The sequence below is a fragment of the Callorhinus ursinus genome, unplaced genomic scaffold (assembly GCF_003265705.2).
Source record: "Callorhinus ursinus isolate GAN/ISIS: 27379988/994484 unplaced genomic scaffold, GSC_fseal_2.0 scaffold8, whole genome shotgun sequence".
Lineage (NCBI taxonomy): Eukaryota > Metazoa > Chordata > Mammalia > Carnivora > Otariidae > Callorhinus > Callorhinus ursinus.
Window position 1 is genome coordinate 20,341,003 of NW_027397070.1, and position 23,733 is coordinate 20,364,735.

The 23,733-nt window shown below is 35.8% G+C and overlaps 1 pseudogene; it reads right to left on the reverse strand.

Moving 5' to 3' along the window:
• Positions 1 to 308: 308 nt before the first annotated feature.
• The window catches only part of LOC141373216 (14-3-3 protein zeta/delta-like), a 37,953-nt pseudogene continuing 14,528 nt past the window's right edge, over positions 309 to 23,733 (reverse strand).

A 23,733-nucleotide genomic window follows, 5' to 3' on the forward strand; every position in this document is an offset into this window, starting at 1 on the left:
TTACACTGGAAAATTGACACCATAATAAATCATACTCTCCCTCACAGCTTTTTATCAAAGCATTTACTCCATGAGCAACAATTAGATCAAAAAAGAGAAAAGCACTTAGACCTCCTTCGCTTAGAAAATGTATGAAGTTAGTAATTGTCTTCCAAAGATTAACAGAAAGCAACTGAGATGAGAGAGGCAATTCATCTGTCCCTAAAGTTTTCCAATTTATTTTATTTATTTTATTATCTTTGCAGTTTTCAGCATTGTCTTGGATAATGAGAGTGTGAATAAACTGTAAACTTGTAATCCTTCGTTTGTTAAATCAGAAGCCTGTCAAAGGTACCAGATGAAGTACTTTCGTTCTTAAAGCCAGCACTCAGAGGCAGAACACCAAGGCCAGGTAGCTCCATGTGCCCAGCCCTTAAAAGGAAAGAGGTACAGAGAATACAGAAGAGTTTAGAGTAAGAGTGGTACCACGAAGCAATCTGTTTACAAAGTGAAAAGAGGAGAAAAAAAAGTGTCCTGCAGGATTTTGGATGAAATAAAGAACTATTCATTTGCAGAGCCACAGCTAAATTCTTAAAAATAGAAACACAATTCTAAGTAACAATATGAAATATATGACAGATTCTTGCCTTCATTCACCAAATTAAATTTATAGATGTATTTTTAAAACCAATCACTTAAAGTCACAAAGGATCATACAGTTAATTTTTAATAACTTTATTACTTTTACTGGCATTAGTCCAAATCACGTAATTAGCAGTATATGTTCAAATAAAACCAAGTACGTCCTTTTTTTATAGTGTTGAGCACAAGTTGCCATAAATGTATGTTCCCACACATACACAAAGCAATTTATCTTTTCCTGCCTAATTGAGATTTTTCTGAACTTAAGGAGAAAACGCTTTAATGATGGAAGATGTTTTTGCCTCAGTGGGTCTTGTGCTACCTAATGGCATTGTATGTTTATTGCAATGAATAGTATATAAGTTATAAAGAAAGATTACACACATATTTATTCACATATAAAATATGTTACTGCATGCCTACACTATGTTAGGCAATGGGGATAAAATCATGAACCAAACAAACATGATCGCTACCCTCAGAAAACTGATAATATTAAATTGACCTGAGAATGAAAATTAAGTCTCTCACAATTACCCAGAAATTCAAAATATTCTCAAATAAAATCTCAACAGAATTTTTACGGAACACGAAAATCTAATTGTACAGCTCATATGAAAAGAATTAGCAAGTACAGAAAAAAATATTGCCCCATCCGCTACTAAAATACATAGTTACCATAAATGAAAATTTCATGAAAATGAAATTGACAAAGATGTAAAGGGAGCAGAGTATAAATTCCTTTAAGAAGCACAAACACAGATACAGAACTATGGTCTAAATAAAGCTGGCAGGCATTGACGCCAGTGGGGAGAGAAAGATCACTTAATAAATTGTACTGGACAATCTGCTATCCATTTGAAAATCATGTCAGACACCTGGCCATCCTACATCCTACACACACACACACACACAATCAAATTGATTAAAAGGTTAAATATTAAGGAGGGCACGAGTTGTGATGACCACTGGGTGTTATATGCAACTAATGAATCTTTCAACACTACATCAAAAACTAATGCTGTGCTCTGTGTTGGCTAACTGAACATAATAAAATAAATAATTATAATAATTGTTATTATTATTATTACAGTATGATAAGCCAAATATTTTAATTATAAACAAGGTGGAAATAAACTTCCTAAGCAAACACAAAAATTTAAATGATTTGTATGAAAAGAGTGATAGATTTTAAACCTCAAAAATTTTAAACTTATCTACTACAAAAGATATAAACAAACAACTGACTGAAATTCCCACTAATCATGGCATGTTGGAGCCTCACCTGAAACCTTATTACAATTACAGAAAAAGGATTTGTTTCAGTGGGGGGAGGGAAAAAAACTACAAGGATAAATAAAACTAAAACAGGAAAGAAGAAAATAATTGACAAGAAATACAAACTTTTGAAGCTTTGAACTCCTGTGGAACAGTAAAAACAGACTTGGTTTACTTGAGAAAACACACACTTAAGCACCTGAACTGGTGAAAGAAGAAAGCTAATCTGAGTCTTAGCAAATCAGAAAGAAACAAGAATCAGGAGTAGGGATATCAAATATAATTTATCCTTTTCCAAAACTCAAAAGTAAAGAATTCAATATTCTATCATTAACTTGATGTTAGCTGTAAGTTTTGGATATATAAACTTGTGGAATCTCCTCTGTTTTCCTGGCTTGCTGAGAGATTTTTACCATGCACAAATATTGAAATTATCAAATGCTTTTTTTTAAGATTTTTTATTTATTTATTTGACAGAGAGAGACACAGTGAGAGAGGGAAGAGAGAGAGAGTGGGAGAGGGAGAAGCAGGCTTCCCGCTGAGCAGGGAGCCCAGTGTGGGGCTCAATCCCAGGACCCTGGGATTATGACCTGAGCTGAAGGCAGACGCTTAATGACTGAGCCACCCAGGTGCCCCCAAATACTTTTCCTGTATCTACTAGATCATCCTATCACTTTCCTCTTTTATTATTAATGTGGCAAACAAATTGATTTTCACATTTATCCCAACCTGCCTTCCTACAATAAACCCCATTTGGTCATGATATATTTGTTTAATATGTTATTGGACTTAACTTGCTAATATATTGATTGATACAGGAACTTCCACATTAAAGTAACAGGTTTTCTCAGAAGAAAATATCAAGTATATTTAAAATTTCTCTGAAACTAAAGGATAGATTTTTCAAAATAAAAATTCCAAAGAATTCCTAACTCGAGGAATGAGAAATAGAGTCACACTAAAATTCATCATTGTGAAATTTAAGAATATGAAGACAAAGTAAATATCCAAAACTGTTTCAGAGAAGAGGTTAAAAGGCTCAAAAACAAATAAATAAGAATCAGAATGGCTTTTGGCTTTTCAATCGTCACACGGAAAAGTAAAGGACAATGGAGCAATGCCTTCAAAATATCAAAAGGTAATTATTGCTAACCGAAGATTCTTTATCCAAACTTTTATTCAGATATGATAGCAAAAAAATGGGATGATGTTGTAAAGGGAAAATCCAAGGCAACAGTTGTCTCCCCTCTATGCCATTTTTTTGTTACAGTTTGTAGGATGAAGAACCTGGGCCATTTGACCTGTAGTTTTTCTAGTCTGCTTTGTGCTAATTGTATATTCATGGTGCAGTTCAACATGTTTCTGAATTTCCTACAAACTGACATCTGGATTAAGATTCTAACCAAATTTGGATCCAATCCCTTTGAGGGGGAACAAAAGGCTTCCACTGTGTTCTATCATCAGGAAATAAATAATATCTAGTTGCTTCCTTTTTTTGATGCTGGAAGAGGGATGCTCAGGCCTGGATCCATTCATTCAATTCAGTGGTGTTATAAAAAGGTGATATTCTAATTCTATCATTTTTTCATGTAGTAGCTGTAATGATTTTTTAATGAAGCACTTCTCTTTTTCTTTGTGGCTACAGAGTGGAATGGTTCTTATGGAAAAAGCAAGATCAGTGCTCAGTTCTTTCTCTTATTTAACCTGTTTTCGAGAAAATGAATTTGTCCTCTCATTTTCAAAATGTTACCAATTGGTGTGTTTTAAAATATCATTTTAAACTCAGGGATAAAAAAAAAGCTTTATGAGTTTAAATTCAATCTAATTTTTATCCCTTTTTCACCTCAAATGGCTCAATCTTCAGCTAGTGGAAGGCTCTTTAAGTTAGCTCCTAAATCTTTTTGATATAGCCAGAATATTTTTGATAGTTTCCTTGATACCTAATATGTCAAGATGTTTTAAATTCATCTGTTACATTACCTGCTCTAAAATCAGCCATCTATCCAAGAAGTCGTGGCCCCTTATAATGGCAAGCAATATTTCAAGTTGGCAATTGGTGTGCAAGGCATGCTCATTGCTATTGGTTTGATCATTGTTTCCTTTTCACTGGACAGAACGGGATACAGATAAATATAGACAGATAGATATTGACAGATACAATAACTCATGAGTAAATAATATTTCCAATTCAAATGCAGGACTATAGGGTTCTTGTCTAAATGTATCTTCATTACCCTGTATCTCCTTTCTTCCATACTGAGGATCATGATTGTTAAGAACACAGATGATGGGATTAGGATAGCTCATAAATACTTTTCTGTTTCACCCCATATTAAAAATACAAATGCTTCAGATATAATAACAGTACCAACACTATTATAAATAATTAAAGCAGTTATAATTTTTTGCCTATGCCACTCTTATTCCCCATCTTTATAATTACATTTATATTGTCAAACACATATCCACCAGATATTACATATTATTATATCCTTCTTTTTACATGTTCATTTAACCTTAGTTTTACTAAGAACCATACATTGTATGGTCATCTCCAGTCTTACATTACTCTCTCAATTCATTTTGATACTCTGAAATTCATTTTGTAGTAGATTCCTTAGAAATAACTCTGGGAGGGAGAAATCAAGATGGCAGAGGAGTAGGAGACCTTAGTTTCATCTGGTCCCAAGAACTCAGCTAGATATTTATCAAATCATTCTGAACACCTGTGAACTCAACCAGAGATCTAAGAAAGGAATAGCTGTAACTCTACAAATAAAAATGCGACCACTTTCTGCAAGGTAGGAGGTGCAGAGAAGTGAATCCAAGGAGATATATGGGAAGATTAACCACAGGGGGAAGGAGCCTCTGTAAGCTCTCTACCAGAAAGTGATATAGCAGCAGAGCAAAAAATCAAAAAGTTTAGAAGTCTGCTCCGGTGAGGGATGTCCCCCCTGAAAGGCACTCAGGTGGTGAAGGCGGACAGAATCCTAGGTAGGACAGTGTGGTCTCAGGATTCCCGGGTCACAGGAAGACTAGGGATGCCTGAGTGCAGCAGAGTCTTCAGGCATCAGATTGGGAAGCTGGCCACAAACAGTGAGCCCAGGAGTGGGCTCTCAGATCAGGGTTGCCCTTAACCGAAAACCATAGCACAGTCAGGTGGCTGCTTTCCAAGCAAGGGCCCAACAAGTGGCAGAACCAGTGAGACCCCCTCTTCCTCCCTGGGGATGAGCAGCACGGGAGCCCACCACAGGAATCTGCAGGGTTTAGAGACTCGAAACAGGATCATGTGCCTAAGATAGAAATAGTCACAGTCTGGATGAGCACAGAGGGCGTCTGGAGACCAGGGAGACAGGAGTGATTAAGTGCTATTCCTTAAGGGTGCATTGAAAAGTGGGGACCCAAGCTTAGGGCTTGGGTTGGGGGCCAGAGATTGAGAAGCTGCCATTTTCATTCTCATCCTCTAAAGCTGCATGGAAAGCCTTCAGGGAACAAAAGCCACATAGAGCACACTGGGACAGATTACTTAGCCTGGCCCCTGGCAAGAGCAGTGCAGTTCCACCCGGGGCAAAGAAAATTGAGAATCAAAGCAACAGGCCCCCTCCTAGAAACTCAGCAAGAACATCCAGCCAAAACCAAGTTTACCAATCAATGAGAACTGCAAACTCCAGCACTAGGGGAATGTAGCATATAGAATTCATGGTTTGTTTTTTTTCCCATGATTCTTTAGTCTTTCAATTTTAATTTTTTTCTCTTTCCTTTTTCAACAAATTTATCAACTTTTTTAAAATCTTTTTCATTTTTACAGTTACATTCTATCCCCTCATTTATTTAATTTTATTTTTGAATATATATGTAAGTGTTTCTTTCTTTACAATTTTAGGATGCAGTTTCTTCTAACAGACCAAACTACACCCAGAATCTCGTGTATGGCTCTGTTCTCTTCACCTGCCTGATCATATTCTCTTTTTTATTTTTCTTTTCTTCTTCCTTTTTTGTTGTTTGTTTTGTTGTTTGGTTTTGTTGTTTGTTTTGTTGTTTTGTTTTTGTTTGTTTTTTTATTTTCATCTTTACATTTACATTCTATCCTTTCAATGTATTTCATTTTATTTTTGTATATATATAAGTTTTTCTTTCTTTACAATTTTGAGATGTAGTTTCTTCTAACTGACCAAAATACACTCAGGGTATACAGTATCTTTCTGTTGTGTTCACCTGTCTGTTTATATCCCTTCCTTTTTGTTATTGTTTTTTCTTGTCTTTTAAGTTTTCTTTTTTACAGTTACATTCAATCATTTCATTGTATTTAATTTTATTTTTGTATATATATGTCTTTCTTTCTTTACGTTTTGGGATCTGATTTTCTAACAAACAAACCAAAATACACACAGGATCCAGTGTATTGCTCTATTCTGTCCACCTGATTATATTCTCTTTTTTTATTTTTCTTTCTTTTTTTTTTTTTGGCTTTGGGTCTCTTCTGATGTTTAGTGTATATTTCTCTGGGGTCGTTGTTACCATTTTAGTATTTGGTTCTCTCATTCATCTATTCCTCTCTAGACAGAATGACAAGATGGAAAAACTCACCTAAAAAAGAACAAGAGGCAGACTGACTGCCAGGGACCTAAGCAGTATGGACATAAGTAAGATGTCGGAACTAGAGTTCAAAATGACTACTGTAAAGGTACTAGCTGGGTTTGAAAAAAGCATAGAAGACACTAAAGAATCCCTTTCTGGGGAAATAAAGGAACTAAAATCTAACCAAGTCAAAATCAAAAAGGCTATTAATGATAGGGAATCAAAACTGGAAGCTCTAACTGTTAGTATAAATAAGACAGAAGAGAGAATTAGTGATATAGGAGACCAAATAATGGAGAATAAAGAAACTGAGACAAAGAGAGATAAACAACTACTGGATCATGAGGGGAAAATGTGAGAGATAAATGATATCATAAAGCAAAACAATATGAGAAAAATTTGGATCCCAGAAGAAGAGGAAAGAGAGGGGCAGGAGGTATATTGGAGCAAATTATAGCAGAGAAGTTCCCTAATATGGGGAAGGAAACAGGCTTCAAAATCCAGGAGGCACAGAGAACCCCCTCAAAATCAATAAAAAAAGGTCAATACCCCGACATATAATAGTGAAACTTGCAAATCTCAAAGTCAATGAGAAAATCCTGAAAGCAGCTCAGGACAAGAGGTCTGTAAACTACAAGGGTAGAAAAATTAGAATGGCAGAAGAACTATCCACAGAGACCTGGCAGGCCAGAAAGGACTGGCATGATATATTCAGGGTGATAAATGAGAAAGATATGCAGCCAAGAATACTTTATCCAGAGACATTTTTAACTCTGCATTGCTCTTTCATTGCTATCTCTGCCAAATTCTGCTCTCACCCTTTTTCTTTCAAACGTTTCTCCCCCTAAACCTTAGCATCTCTAATTCCTTCTCTGCAAGGATCCAACTGATACAAAGACCATGGTAATTGGTTTATATTTTAATCGAAATGCAATGGGAAGCCATTTATGGTGAAATCTCTTTTGTGGGGAATGGATTTTAAGAGGGAAAAAGTACAAGTAGGAAGACCACTTAGGGGGACTATTGAAGTTGCTTAGTAAAGTCACAGCACAGACTTAGGTTGTGACAGAGGAGATGGAGAGAAGTGTTCATATTAAATACACAATTTTTTAAAAGATTTATTTACTTGAGAGAGAGAGAGAACGAGAGAGCAGGGGGAGGGGCAGAGGGAGAGGGAGAGAAGCAGACTCCCCACTGAGCATGGAGCCTGAAGCAGGGCTTGACGCTAGGACCCTGAGATCATGACCTGAGCAGAAATCAAGAGTCAGACCCCTTGGGGCACCTGGGGGCTCAGTTGGTTAAGCGACTGCCTTCAGCTCAGGCCATGATCCTGGAGTCTCAGGATCGAGTCCCACATCGGTCTCCCTGCTCAGCGTGGAATCTGCTTCTCCCTCTGACCCTCCCCCCTCTCATGTTCTCTCTCTCATTCTCTCTCTCAAATAGATAAAATCTTTAAAAAAAAAAAAAGAGTCAGACCCCTTAATTGACTGAGCCACCCAGGCACCCCACATAATAAATATACATTTTGAAGCTAAAATCAACAGGACTTGCTATGTGAAGATCAAAGAAAAATGGTAAGGCTGACTTCCAGGTTTTTGTCTTGAGAACACTTTTGTCTTGAGTGAACTGTGACAAAAAAAAAAAAAAAAGAGAGTTAGGAACCAACTTTGAAATGCAGAGGAAATCAAAGAGTTCTATTTAGAGATTAAATTTGGAATGCTTATTAGACATTGAAGTAACAATGTCAGATGGGGTACTTGGATAAACGTATATGTAGAAATATCAGTATAAAAGAGAGCTGTATTGTAAATTTGTTTGCTGGGTTTTATTTTTTATTTAGTGTAAAACAAGCACTTGAGCATTTTTTACTAGCATTTGATATTATATGTGAAAATGATTTCTCCAATTATGTTCAACTCTCCACTGAGATGGCTTATCAAGGCAAGGGTGATTTTGAAAATTTATTTTACAGTAAGTTATGAGAAGGATAAATCCATTTAAGTTTCATTGATTAAGACTCAGGAAACAAAAGGCTTATAGTTTTTTCACCTCAGCGGGAATTAATGCTAATTTCTTTTAAATTGCTAAAAGGAGCTTCTATTTAATTTTAGACAATTCAACTTGAAAATATGTAAATATATACTGTATTAGCATATAGCCTCAGTCATCATGTGAAATGAACAAAAGATGAGAGGAGAAATAACCTTTAAAAATTAATTCTGAAAGAATTGCTTTTTATCCCAAAAGCAATGGTGGCATTTATTTTAAGAACTCTAAAACAGATGCTAAATTTTTTAGTTTAATTATGGATGATTTTTCATTATTAATTACACCTAATGACTATTGACTTTAAGAATAAGAAAACTTAATATTTTATTAATTCCAAAATATTTATTGAGTGCCTATCATGTTCCAGGTACTTCTAAGTGGACATAAAACACAATTCTTGCCTGCTGTAATAAATTTCAGTCTAGTGGGGGAGGCATACGTTGAGGAATAACCCGACAAGTAATTATTTTTCATTGTAATTAAAATCTTGCTATGAGGGAAAAACATTGAGTGCTAATCTAGTCTCAGTGAATGTGTGTGTATGTCTGTGTGGAGATTTCTCTTCCAATTTCCTTCCATTTAGCTAGGATTTTAAAGATGAGTAAGGTGTAGAGGTGATGCTGAATAAGTCCACAGTAACCTATTCAAAGTTTTGTGGGATATATGTATCTGTGCCTGTTACTTTCTCTGAAAAAAAAAAAAAAAAGAAGAAAGAAAGAAAGAGATTTTATCTCAGGCCTCATCCCTCCCCCCATCCAAAAGAAAACAATTCAGAGAATATCAGATAACAGAATAGAAGGAAAAACTGAAGAACTTATCCTCAGAAAGTACTAGAACTATATTGGTCTGTGAGGGCTGCTGTAACAAAAGTACCAGGAACTGAGCAGGAATTTATTGTCTCAGGGTCCTAGAGGTTAGAAGTTCAAGATCAAGATGTCAGCAGGGTTGGCTCCCTCCAGGCACTGTGAAGGAGAATCTGCTCCATGTCTGTCTTCTAGCTTCCGGTGGTTTGCTGGCAATCCTTGGAATTCTTTGGCTTCTGCTGCATCGCCCTGATCTCGGCCTTCATCTTTACCTGGTATTCTCTGTGTATGTATTTGTGTCCAAATTTCTCCTTTTTATAAAACGCCAGTCTCACTGGAGTAGGGTCCATCCTATTCCAGTATGACCTCATCTTAACTAATTACATTTGCAATGACCCCATTTCCAAATAAAGTTACATTATAAAGTATATTCTCTGCTATCTTCCATTAGTACCATACCCTGGGCTCTGCACTCTAGGACTCTCCCTCTTGTGAAAATCTAAGGCCCTTTCATTTGTGAGCCCTTTCACCAGTATCCAAAGGCCTGGAGGGTCACTAAAAGTATTTTTTTACAGGTTCTTCTGCTTCCTCAATCCATTGCTCAAGGCAACTCTGAGTAGGTACATGAGATAAAGGGTAGACTTAATCCAAAGTTCAATTATTTAGAGTTTTTTATTCCTTAGCAAAAGGGATCATGAAATCAAATATAAATTAGTGCAATGGACTGGAATATGGTTGCCATACAAATGGATGGGCCTAGAGCAAACTGAAGCACACCTGCCCCATCTTAAGCAGACAGCAGCAAATTGTTGCCACATAGGAATATGAACTCGGTGTTGCCAGATTTTTTAAAAAGAGGGTAGGAATAAAAGTTTTTATGAAGATTTTTTGGCATATAAATCAACAGTTTTAAAAACACTATGTGGACCAAAATTATGAGGGCCAAACAAAGCATGTCAACAGGTCAGATTCAAGCTGCAGGCTGCCAGAGAGCAACGTCTGTTCTGCACGACACTAGGGATTCCTGGCCAACTCACGCCTTTAAGAATGGGCCAACTTTGAAGGTGGATTTTTGTTATTTAACCCAGAAACCATTAGAATCACAGCTCTAGCTCTGGCTAATCCATTAAATTCAGAATCTCAAAAAAAGTCTAGCCATTGCGATAAAGAAAGCATAATTACAATGCTGTTACACCTGCCTTCATTATTATACCCTCCAAGGCAACTCCCTAAATATTTTTTAGTTTTTTGATTAATCAAATTGGCAAATTCTTCAAATTCATCTGTCTGTGTGTAACCTTTCATTCCCTCCTCTAACTGTGCACTTCAATGCCCTGGTATTTTGGAGTCTGGATTCTGGTTACTAACAAGCCACAGCATGGGCATGAAGGGAAGTGCTAGCTTCCCCCTGTTAGCAGAAGAGGAATTTCTCTAACAAACAACATGCCACTAGTGAGTTTCAGATGACTTCCAATTTGGCACACTCCATGTCCAGATTCTCTAAACCTTTGTAGATAGGTTTTTTTCCTTACAGTCAGATCTTCATCAGTTATTGATTAGTTCTCTAACATTCAAACAAGAGACCCAATGAGGTTCTGATTTCAATTGATATAACCCAGCAATCTTCAGAATCAATAATTAGTGACTTCAGTGTTTCTGTTATTTTTTTAAAGATTTTATTTATTTTTGTTATTAAAAAAATAAATGTCTTTTAAGAGAGTAAGAAAGCCCCTGGGTTTCATTCTATGATATGTGGTGACAGTTTAGGGACTTGAATTTTTAATCCTCTTACTTTAAGTGATCCAATGTTATCAGAAGTCCTGGAATTCAGACTCTTAAATCATTAAATTATTCTAGGCCATCAGTGGCTTCAATCTCAGAACTTCAATGTCATAGTTTGATTGTGCCTCATGGGCCATTATTTCCTCTTCCCAGAATATGAACTGAAATCTTACTGTCTCGAATACTAAGTCCCATTTCCAAGAGAATAGCATAGTCAGCTAATTCATTCTCTGAAAACAATTGATTTAGTTAGGCTTCTTGGTTGCAAGCAACAGTGGCCAGGTTAGCTTCATGAGGATGGAGACAAAAGAATTTTAGTGAATTCTAGATTCTAGTTCTGAAAGCATAATTCAAGTGATCAAAATTTAAAGACCTTTATTTCTCCATTATAGGGTTTAACTTATTCATAAGCTCCTATTTCTCCTAATTCTTTTTTCTTTTAGAGGTGGTAAATAAATTTTGGAGGTATTAAATGAATGCCTTTTAGAATCATCTTTTTGATCAAGTATACAGTGAAATTCTGAATCCTCACCCTGTGCCCTTTCTTCCTTTCTCCATGCTTAGGGCAGTCTAATGTTAGAGGAGAGTATCTAGTCCTCAGACCTTTAATAGCCTCCAATTATTATGTAGCTTGTCCTGCTTAGTTTTTGTTGCATGGGTGGCATTCATTTGCTGAATGTTCTTATCATGCCTAATTTTTGATATTTGTATAAGATGGCCATCCTACTTCAAATCCCAGTTTCTCCTAGTCCAAAATCTGGAAGGGAAGAAAGCATGTCGCTTACTAATTCTAAATGTCTGTCATATCACTTCAGAATCTCTTTATATGAGATATTTCTGGTATCTTGGTGTCCAGTCATATCCTTAAGGCCTCACCTCACTTCAGTCAAAATTGGAGTGAACAGTTCCATAAGGGCTTTAAGTAAGTTCATGCCTCTCGCATCCCACTACAAAGACATACTGCCTCATTTTACACTTTGTCCCCCAGGACTTTCTCCAATGCTGTGATAGACTGAATGGCATATAGAGCTCAGGAATACAAGGAAGTTAACTCTCAGGAGTAACTCAACCAATTTGGTATTAGAGTCAATGAATAAGTGCTTCCATCTCCCCTTCTTGAAAGTAAAGTTCTACAAGGCTGACTGCATTTCTCAGGAAAATAAAATTTTTATTGTTCCTAACAGAAGTTTCAATAATACACTTATATTGGCTTTCTTCAGATTTATCTCACTCTCTCTAATTTCTCCTCCTGTGTCTAAAGATCACCTCCCTATATAAAAAGTTACATGGTTACGTGTAAGCCCTTATCACAGCATCTACTTTTGGAAAACCCGAGTTGAAATGCTCCCCACTCTAGACTACTCTTCCACTGCCACATAGGGATGATTTTTTTACCTTCTTCTGTAATTAAATGAAACTATCCCCATAATACTGTGTTTACTCTTAGACTAAAATGCCAAAAACAACATTTTCAAGTATGCTTTCTTGCTATTAAAAACATCTTTGGGGGACACCTGGGTGGCTCAGTTAAGTGGCTGCCTTCAGCTCAGGTCATGATCTCAGGGTCCTGGGATCGAGCCCCACATCAGGCTATCCTCTCAGTCAGTGGTGAGTCTTCTTCTCCATCTCCCTCTGTGATCTCTCTCACTTTCTCTCTCTCAAAGAAATAAATAAAATCTTTAAAAGAAAAAAAAAAACTTTGGAAGTTCAGAGAAAAATGAAAAACTTTTCTCACTCTCAAGTGCCTAGCTCTTGCAACTGAAAATCGGTTTTCATATCTTTGGCACTCCTGTGAGATTTTAAAATTGTCTGTGGAACATTAAACCTGAACGTTGACTTCACATTCAGCTGTGTTCTGTCCTCTCCCTCAGGTAACAGTTGCTTTCATTTCAAGGGAGAGAGCACCACAAGGTAAAAAAAAAAAAAAAAGAGAGAGAGAGAGAGATAATCATAGGAATTTTAAAAAATGGCAAAAATATTATCCTGCCACATTTTCTAGTGAATTTATTTACAAGGAGGAAGTTCATGTTCAGTGGAATGCCGACTGGAGTGACTAGGAAATTAGAGTGAAACAGGAAGTCTGGGCTACCATTTTGATAAGCTTGAAAAAGGAAAAGATAGTAGCTGGACAGGGCTATAGGCCAATAAGTGGTTTGTTGTATTTGTTTGTATTTCACTTATTCATTTAGCTATTGTAAGTGAAATAGTCAAAATTCACTGCACTTTTAGAATGTGGCATAGACAGCTAGGCATTCACCAAAAATTTAGTTTCTTTGTAGCCACTGGAGGGTAGCTGCCCAATCTGGGGCTACATTCCCCACATGTTTTCATCCAAATGTTGTTATCTTACTGGGTACCTTCATTGGAAATCAAATGGAAATAAAGTAGATCATTTCTGTGCTATGACCTTTAAGAACCAGGAATTGCCTCCAGAATGGCCTTAGATGATGAAATTAGACGATGGTAGGGTTTTTGTCAGTCTGGGTCACTAAATGACTATTTGGGAGCAGAATGCCCTCTTGAACCCACTCATCATAAAAATAAATGAACATCTATATAAGCCAAAAATAAAATATTATGTTAACCTAGTGAAATTTGGGGACTTATTTGTTGCAACAGGGTGGAATGACAGGAGAGATATAAGAATTTGTATCCTGGATATATTTTAAAGGTAGAGCCTAAGATGTGAAGAATGAGGGAGAAAAAGATATTAAGGAGGATTCTAAGCTTCAGTCCTGAGAAATTTCAGGAGTGAATTTGCCATCTACTGCATTAGAGAACACTGTGAGAGGTACAAGCTTGAGTGGTGGGCATATCAAGAGCTCAGTTTTAGACATGTTAAGTTTATAATGCATATTATATATTTAAGTTGAGGGAATAAGTAAGGCAGATGGCTATGTGAAGCTGGAGGTCAGGGAAGAGATCTCTGTTGAAAGTATTAATCTGGGAGTCAGCAGCTCATATTTAAAATTCTGAGTCTTGAGAATCCCAAGGAAGTGAGCTTAAATAGAAAAGAGAAGAAATCCAGGTAGTAAGCCCCAAATAATCTCACGATTAGAGGTCAAGGAGATAAGAAGGAATCAGCAAAGGGCAGTAAGAAGGAAAAGCCAGAGAATTAATGGGAAAACCAGATATCTTGGAAGCCAAGTGAAGAAAGAGACTCGAGGAAAAGCATAATCAACTATGGCAAATGTTGCTGAAATTTCAAGAAATATCACAGCAAAGAAGTGACTGCTGAATTTAATAATGTTTATTGATAATCCTGATACAAGAAGCTTGATGAGAGAAAAGAGAAAAAAATTAGGAGTATACAACAGTCTTTGTTTTGCTATGAAAGAAAGACAGAAATAGGGCAATAGTTGGAAGCATAAGGGAGCTAAGGAGGGTGATTTTAAGATGAAAAAAATAACAGTGTGCTTATACGAGGAGGGGAATAATTATTTTCCTCAGTAGAGGAAATAATAATTATTAATGTTCTGTGGATTTGTAATTAATAAAACATGTAAAATAATGTATAAATACATTTATAACATATTGAAATGATATATTTAAAATATATTGAAGAGATACTTGCATGTAGCATATTTAATTGCTAATAAGAAGAGTTCCATTCAGAGAAATAAGCTGAAAATAAAGGAGAGAAAGGGTGTATTTGATAGCTTAGTTTCTGAAAAGGCAAGAAAGTATGTAATTCACATGATGGAAAGAGATGTAATTTACGCAGGTTAACAGGAGAGAGGGAGGAAAGGATAGATGACATCAAATTAATGGGTGGGGGGGATTGGGAAATGAAGTAGGCAATGTCTAGTGGCTTCCATTTTCCCCCTGAAGCAAGACACAAAATCATCAACCGAGAGTAATGTGGGAAGGAAAGAGTGAGAGACTTAAAGCACAGAAAGTCTGAAATCCTATTTGGGTCAGAAGGAAAGTAAGCTAACTCACAGTTGGTTAAGGCCTTGGTTGAGGCTGAAGTTAGAGAAAGACCATTTGTGTTATCCTTCAGCTCTGGCTCTGTTGTAAGAAGACAGAATTGGATCTACTCAGGGATAGTGAAATGTACCTTTTAAGACTGTAATATGATCAAATGCATAGTATCCAGCATATCATGAGTACTCTATAAATATTATTTCACTTTCTCTCCTATCTTGTCTTGTCTTTTCCCTCTATAAAGTGAGTTCTTAAATTCCCCACTCACTAGACGACTGTTAGGACTTTAGTCTACTGAAAATATTTAAAAAGACTTTTAGGTCTATGTTTATTTGTCTTCTCCTTTTCCCAACTTGCTTTGCCTCTCCTGCTCTCCCACCAAACACCTTGCCCTAACACACAGGACTGTGTGTGTCAAATTTATTGACTGGAATTTTTAGTTAATTACTCTAGATTTCAAAAGTAGTTAATAATATTAGACACGAGGTGACTATAAACTTTAATTGCCTTACTTCACTGGCAGCTGAATATTTTGGTTTTTGAGGATATAATCATCAACAATAGAAATCATTTGTTAAAATGAAGGTATGCGGGATTAGTTATGTATCCCTTAGCAAGCTTCTGACGTGATGAGCAAAGATATATAACAATACATTTGATACTTACTTTTGATACAACTCTAGACTGCAACCATCAATACTTTTTGAACTCTGAACCTATTGTTTATAACTTTTTAACTACTGTAATTTTAAACCCTAAGAGGTTTTTACAATAAATGAAAGAAAAAGAGAAGAGCTTTATGTTATGAGCTTCTACATCAGTGACAATTGCAAAACTGCTCAGAAGCCTGGATGAAATGAAGCCAAGACAAGATACGGTCCAAAAGCCAGAAGTTCCCTACCTTTTATGAAATCGGCAGTAGTTTAGGGAAACCAAATAAGAGAAACAAAGAGAGAGAGACAGAGAGAGAGGAGATATTTCTTATTTTCACTTCTGAGAATTTCTCTAAAGAAGCTAACACCTTTCACAATGAAACAACATAGAAAATAAAACAATTTTAATACCACAGATATGTTGCTCTATCAAAATACCAGTGAACACAAGCTCAGAATCCAGAGAAAAGCAAATGTGAAAATGTACTGTATGTCAAAGAATCAGGTTTTGTTTTGTTTTGTTTTTACCTAATTTTATGCAAAATGAAAATGAAGACTTTTGGACATGGAGAAGTTAATAGTAAAACAGTTGTTAGAAGGGAGTTTAGCAGCAGGTTAAAATTTTTTTGAGAAATAATCCTTGAGTAGGTAAAGATAGAGAGAAAAGGCCAATGCTCTTGCCCTAAGCCGTTTGTCTATTTTAGAGAGACACAGTAACAAGGACCTAAAGAGAAAACTCTAAGCAAAATGTGTCCATTCACTCATTCAACCAATAATTTTACTGAGTACCAGTAACTATATGCCAAGTGCTCTTCTAGACTAGGGGAACTAAAGATGAACAAAAAAGGTCCCAATTCTTATAAGATTTACATTTTAATTGAAGAAAGATGTAATAAATGGCAAACACATTAAGATTGTTTCAGATAATAAGCTTTCATTAAAATAAGATGATGTGACACAGAATATCTAGGAGGGTAACAAATTACCAGAAAATTTAGCTACTTAAAAAAAAACACATATGTATTTTCTCACAAATACTGTAGGTCAGGAATCTGGACCCAGATTAGCTAGGTTCTCCAGCTCAAGGTCTCTCACTAGGCTGCCATCAAAGTGTCCACCAACTCAGCTGATTTGGCTTTATCCAAGCCTGCCAAAGAGGGAGGCGTGAGCAAGAGAGGGAAAGACAGAAGTCAGTCTTTTATAGCCTTATCTCAGAAATGGCATCTGACACTTTTGTCATACTCTATTTCATTTGAAGCAAGTTACTAGGGGCAGGCCCCACACAAGTGGAGAGAATTCCAGAAATCGGGAATCTGTCCCTGGGAACCCTTTTAGAACCAGCCTACCCCACAGGGAATCAGAAGGCAGGAAAGGACATGAAGTTGTGATATCAGAAAGAGAAATTCAGCCCCTGAATAACACCAGGATGAATCCAGATTTAGCTAATCTCCTTTACCTAAGAAAGAAACTTCTGCATGGGAAACAAAGATAATCCAAAGAGAGAATATACTGCTCAACTTTCACAAATCTTACACAGGTTTGTTATAGTACTGACACCCATTTTTGCTCAATATTTATTCAACATTAATTATTTGTAGAATGAAAACATATTTATCTTTTCCATCCCTTTCAATTCCAATTCCTATTCTCTTATCTGACCTATGTGCTCTCCTATAAAAACACAAAAACAGCAAAAACATTTTTTATTAAATTTAGTTCTAGTTGGGACAAAGTAGTTTAACTCCAAGGCTACACTTGGTCTAGCCATATTTTAGTCAGAAGGCAAGTAAATCATTTAGGATTCTATTACATCAAAAGACTTGAATATACTAAATTCTAGATCAGCTTTGGGCAGATGACTTAACCTCACTGAGCCTCAGTTTCCTAATATACAAAATAGGAACATAAAAATAGTAACAATATTATTTCTTACTTCAAAGGACAGATGAGGATTAATGATGTATGTGTTAGCATTTTGTAACCTATAAAATACTGTGCATCTTTAGAAAGTTTAATTTAAAAAGTAGTTAGTACAAAGAAATCGGAAAGTGATAAGCTTAGGAAGTTATACAAGATTTTTAACATCACCACTCATTTCTCTCCTACGCAGAAAAATGAGAACATGCTGACCCGGTTTTCTTCGATTTGCAAAACTCTTAAATGTTAAGTAAATGCTTTATATCTTTAAATCATTGTTTATACCATGCAGTGCCCCAATATCAAAACTCTGAAAATTCTTAGAAGGTGTCTTTGTTTACTAAACAACAGTAAAGAGTCACAAAAGAGTTAACATGGGAATGAAAGCAAAGGAGAATATCATATGTATTGGAAAAAAGAACTATATTAAAATGAGCTCATTTTTATCAGAAGAAAATGGTTCTTATTTTAAAACAGATGCCTGTCCTTTTACAATTACAGAAGCTGAAATATAACTGTAATCTACAACCATAAGGTAAGATTTCCATCTTTATGTGACATGAAAAATGTGCCAAGCCAAGACTTTTCCATAAACAAAATTGCTTTCTTCAACTCATACTTTAATGCAAGATATCAATCATATGGTGGATTTTATTATTCAGAATTTAGCTTTGTTTTTTGACAGATTGCTTGCAGTCAGCTTGAAGTACAATTGTATATCATCCCTATTATATACACATCTAAATTTGTGGACTCTTTTTTATTTTAAAAAGAGTATTATAAATGGGAAGAAATACCTGGTGAGGTAGAATTAGTTTGACATCAACCATTTTAACTCAATGGTGTAGTTTTGATAACGTGTCATTATTTTATCAACAGTAGGTCTGAGGTGGCAGGCTTTCTATAAGACACCAGGGGATAACAATGTCTCACAGCTATATGAACCACCCCTCTATTTTGACTTTTTTTTTCTACTTTTCCACATGCCTCTATTTATCAAACCATTCTCATTTTGAATAAAAAGGCAACATTGATATCAATAAATGCACTGATTAGACAATACATACAGAGGATACATATTCATACATGGCAGCAAGACCATGAAAAGTATAATTTCTTTTTGGTAAAAACCAATCTGCTGTGGCCCAAATGGAGAAATAAAAGTAGTAGGAATAAAAACTACACTTGTGCTCTCTGTGGTCAGGAGTAGAAAAAGTAGTCTCAATTTGAAGCGAGCTACAATGACCTGTGTCATTCACAGCCTACCATGAATTTAGTATTCCTTGGGCACACACATAAAGAACAGCAATGCATATTAAAATGAAGATGTAGAGCCTTGAAATGAAGAGTTCACAGCTAAAGTTGCCATAAAATTTGCAGTCTATTTCCAGATAGAAAAAGTGTAGAGAATTTCTAGTGCTGTCCTTTACAGGGCCAAATTGGTGATGATATTTGCTAAAGTCTTGGCAGATATGCAAGCCTACTGAATTCCAGCTGTCTATGAATAAGTAGAATACTTTAAAAACCTTTTAACCTATCTGTGATGAAAAATGCATGCTGATTTAAACTTCCTTAGAACTTTAAATTAACCACTGCAGCACATTCGGCTCCACAGCCCTCTAGTCCTCAAACCACCAAATGCTAAGAAGAAAATAAGCTATGTGGTTCTTAAAAAAAAAAAAAAAAAAATTAAAAAAAAAAAACCTTAACCTAGCCCACTTATGAGGCTTTCCTTCTTCTCAGCAAAATACTTAATTTTCAGGGCTGCTTTAGCTGTCATACTGCTGGGTGTGATTTTTGTTATTGAAAATAAAGGATAAAAGCCTGATCCCAGTGCAATCAAATTTAACTTGGGATCAGTGACTAAGAACCACATTTGAATGCTTAGAAGTGCAGATATTTTCAGATAACTCATCTCTATGTAATCCCTACTTAAACATGCTTATACAGATGAGTCTCATTTCCATGGTTTTACTTTAATATTCTTTTAACAACTCTAAAATGAAATAAAAGAGCTGCTAAACACACTTCATTATTGTTTTGAAAAGCCTGGTTTAAACACTTGTTTTGTGAGATATCGCGGGCTCAGTGTCTGCATGATCAAGTATTCAGCTTTTCTTGAGGCTGAAACCTATCAAGCTTAGTTTTCAGGCATGTAGAAATTTGGCTCTAAAGGATAGGTCCAGACTCCCTAAGATGCCTTTCCCTGCTCTAAGAAAGAGCCAAAAATGTGGGTAAGAAATACATTCCTTCTGGTAATTTCACACTCCTTTAAAATCCTGATCTTTGTGAGAAATTAGTACATAGTGTATTAGTATAGTGGCCACAAGAGAAGTTTTCCACAAAGATGAGCTTCTATCCCCAAGTTCCTTCTTAGAATATCATTCACATTAACTCTTCTTAGTAACGTGTCATCATATTCAATTTAACCAGGGCATTGTGTTCATTTGCCATTGTTTGGAAGTATCACATGATCTCATAAGGGTTACCTGAGGTAACAGATGCTCTAGGAATTACTGAAGTTAGAATCAGTATCTGTCACATACAAAGTGCTTAATAAATATGAGGCATTGACTATGCCTTTGCTAACCATAGTGACTAGATTAACATATATAATTATAAATCCATTTTCTCAAACTAGTTTTTGGGAAAATTATAAATAATGCTGTTAGTAGCATATCTATATGTCAATGTGTTAAACACTGTACTAAGATTTTTACACATATTATTTTAGCAGATGTATAAAGGACCTAAACCATACCCAGCATGAAGAAGGAACTCAATAGTGATACTTATCATCATCTGCCTACATCACGCATTGCATGATGTAAACTGATCTGCTTAGAACTACTCAGCTCCACTGTGAGTCAGTTGCATCCTGCATTACATAAAGGCAAGCTATGGTGAAGTCCCACACTATGTAAGCTAAGTATACCTACCAATAGTACATGTAATTTGATTTAACCTATAACGCTGTGTTGAGTTTAAGTCTATCAATAGGACATGCTTGTAGAGATACAACAGAATTATAATAGCAGGTATTAGTGCTATTACTCCCATTTTCTGGATGAGGAAACTGAAGCCAGGAGAGTTTAAGTTACTTGCCCAAGATCAAGCAAATAATAAGAGGTAAAATAAAGTATTGAACTAACACTGACTAACACCTCAACCCTAGAACTTAACTACCCCACTATACTGCTTCCTATTGTTTGAAGCAGTGGTATAATTTGAAGGACAAAGGCAAGTTTCCAGCCCTTGGAATAAGTCTCAAAGAATTCATTATTTTTTAATTAACTTTAGGGAACATTAACATCTTCTTAATCTTTGACAATTTCCTATCTGAAGGCAAATCTTAACGAAAAATATTGTTGGAACAGTATGAAGGTAGGAAAATGCTATTTCTCCCTATTTCCTACCAGGCCCATAATAAACATCAATAATAAATTCCACCATATTTCCACTGAGCCTAAATGTTGCCTTAGAATTCATGTTAAGATCATGCTCCAGGTAACTCCTCAAACAGTGAGATCTAGCACATAAACAAAATATTTTCTCATCTTGGCCTTCAGCTCTCTTATTTCTGTTAATAGACTGGGAGGCGTTATTGACATTTATCCAGCTAAGTTTTGTTGTAGGTCCACTGTTACCCATGCACTGTGCTAAATATTGGGACTACAACAATAGCAAGTGTAACATTTGCCCTGAAGAAACTCACAGGCCATCAGGAAAATAGGAAAAAAGTAAGAATCAACTGTTACTTTACTGCCAAAATCATACAGAAGAAACAAGATGTACATATGTAAAGATGAGGGAACCTAATCAGAGTGTAGGTAGCTATAGGGAACAGTTCCAAAGGAAGGCAATATATTTGAACAAATCTTCAAAAAATTAAGAGTCAGTCAAAGACAGGCCATGAGGGATAGGTCATCCTAGGCAGAGAATATAGCATATAGCAGGTTGCTTAAGAATGTATGACAATATGTAAGGCTGGAAAAATTAACAAAGCCAAATTATGAAGGCTTTGTTTGATTTGCTGTAGTCTGGTTTTTATCCTGAAAGAGTTAGGGAGATATTTAAGCATTCCAAACAGGCATATGACAGAATTACTTTTACATTTTATAAAGTTCCCTGGCTGTGCTATGGTAGATCCATTGGAAGGGAGCAACATTTGAGAAGAGGACTTTCCTGGGGCTAGAACTATAATAGCCCAAGTGAAAAATTATGAAAACATGAACTAAAGTAATAACAGTAAAAATGGAGAGCAAATGGCTCTGTAGAAAAATACTGAAGAAGTAGAATTTATAGGACTTTAAGATTAATTAGAGGTGGTAGAACATGGGAATAGGAAAAATCTATGAGGAAACCTAATCTCTAGTTTGGGAAAATTGATGTAAGATGATTGCATTTAATGAAAGAAGGAACATAAGACCAGGCAGGGTTTTGAGTGGAAAATAATTAACTTGTTTTGGGATAATTTAAGTTTGACATTGTAATAGTGCTTCTATATCAAGTCACACACTTTGCAGTTCAAAATAAAGATATGAATGAAGTGTAGGAGATATACATGGTATCTAAGTGACACTTAAAAATGGGCACAGATTAACACATCCAAGGACAGTATGTAAGAGCCAATTAAAGTTCCTGTTTTAGATTTGGGGAGACAAAGTAACGTAGTGGTTATAAGAGTAAGCACTGGAGCCAGACTGCCCAGGTTCAAACAGTGGTTCCGGTACTTATGTGTGTAATCTTGAAAAAACTGTTTAATCTCTAAATGCCTACGTGTCCTTATAAGTAAGATGTGGACATAATACTACCTATTTCATGAGGTTACTTTGAAATGTTAATTTCTGTAAAGGCTTAGAACATTGTCATATGGTAAGAACATAATAAATGTTAGCTATTATAAAATTGAAAATGATCATTAATGATGAGACCAAGAAAATATAGCTTTTCCCTACTCTTAAGACTTTTAAGTACAGAATAAAAACACAAAAACACCTATAAAATAAATAATAAGAATAATGGTAGGATAGCTAGTATCAAAAGAATGTTATGGCTTCAGCTGACCAGTGAGTGCTGGGATGGATGGAGTTGTTGGTAACTAGGTGGCAACAAGACTGTACCTTAAGTGGGACATGGCAATCAGTGGGACCAAGAAGATGTACCTGTGTGGATGCCCTAGACAGTTGTTAGTAAAGACAAATACTCCCTGATGAACAATTTTGTTTAAGGCCAGCCCTGCCCATAAGCTTCATTTCCCATGTGGTACAAAAGACAACCCAAGATAAAAATAATCTCAAAAAGCATGATGACTTAAATATAGAGAGGTTATCCTGTGGAAGGGGGAATTGACATTTTTTTTTTTTATTATGGTTCACGTAGATCAAACCAAGGATACTGGGTAGAAGTCCTATGGAGACACACAAGAGAGAAAAATCTAAAATCAAACCTTTCCCTAAATAAGAGTGAGCAGTCTTAAAAGGTAATAAATAAATGCCCTTTCACAGTAGGTATTCTAGAAAAGCTCAGGCTGTGCTTGTCATGAATTTTATAGAAATGATCCCAACACCAACTTCCTGCTATTCTGTGATAAGGACAATACCTGAAACACTCTATGTTTCTAATATGCATGGAAGAGATGGAGTTACTAAGGAATACCATTATCCCCTAGTATCATAACTAACTAGTATCAACACTAACTAGTATCATTACTAACTAGTGTCATTATTAATTTTTCCTCTTTTTTTGCAACTTCAATGTTAAATAGAGTCTCTCCCTGGTTCTCATAAGAAACCCTGTGAAAAGGGCCTATCCTTTCTCAAAACAGATGAAATCCCTTCTGACATTTTTAGCAAGTCCAGCAGGTTGGAGTGACTTGCTCTACTCTGATTTTTACTACATTCTGGAAAAGTTCTCTACTCAGGCCAGCGGCCAGTTTTATGCTCATTCTTGCTCATCTTATACCAGCTACAGGGAGGAGTAGGATTTGCTCTTGCTGTTTTGAATCTTCTAGCTTCGATTCCTTCTGTGTCACACAACATTAATAGTACTCCAGTTAAAGACAAGTCTAAGCCACGGCTAAGATTTTTACGTGATTACCACTATTCAAAGAAACTGCTCCTCTC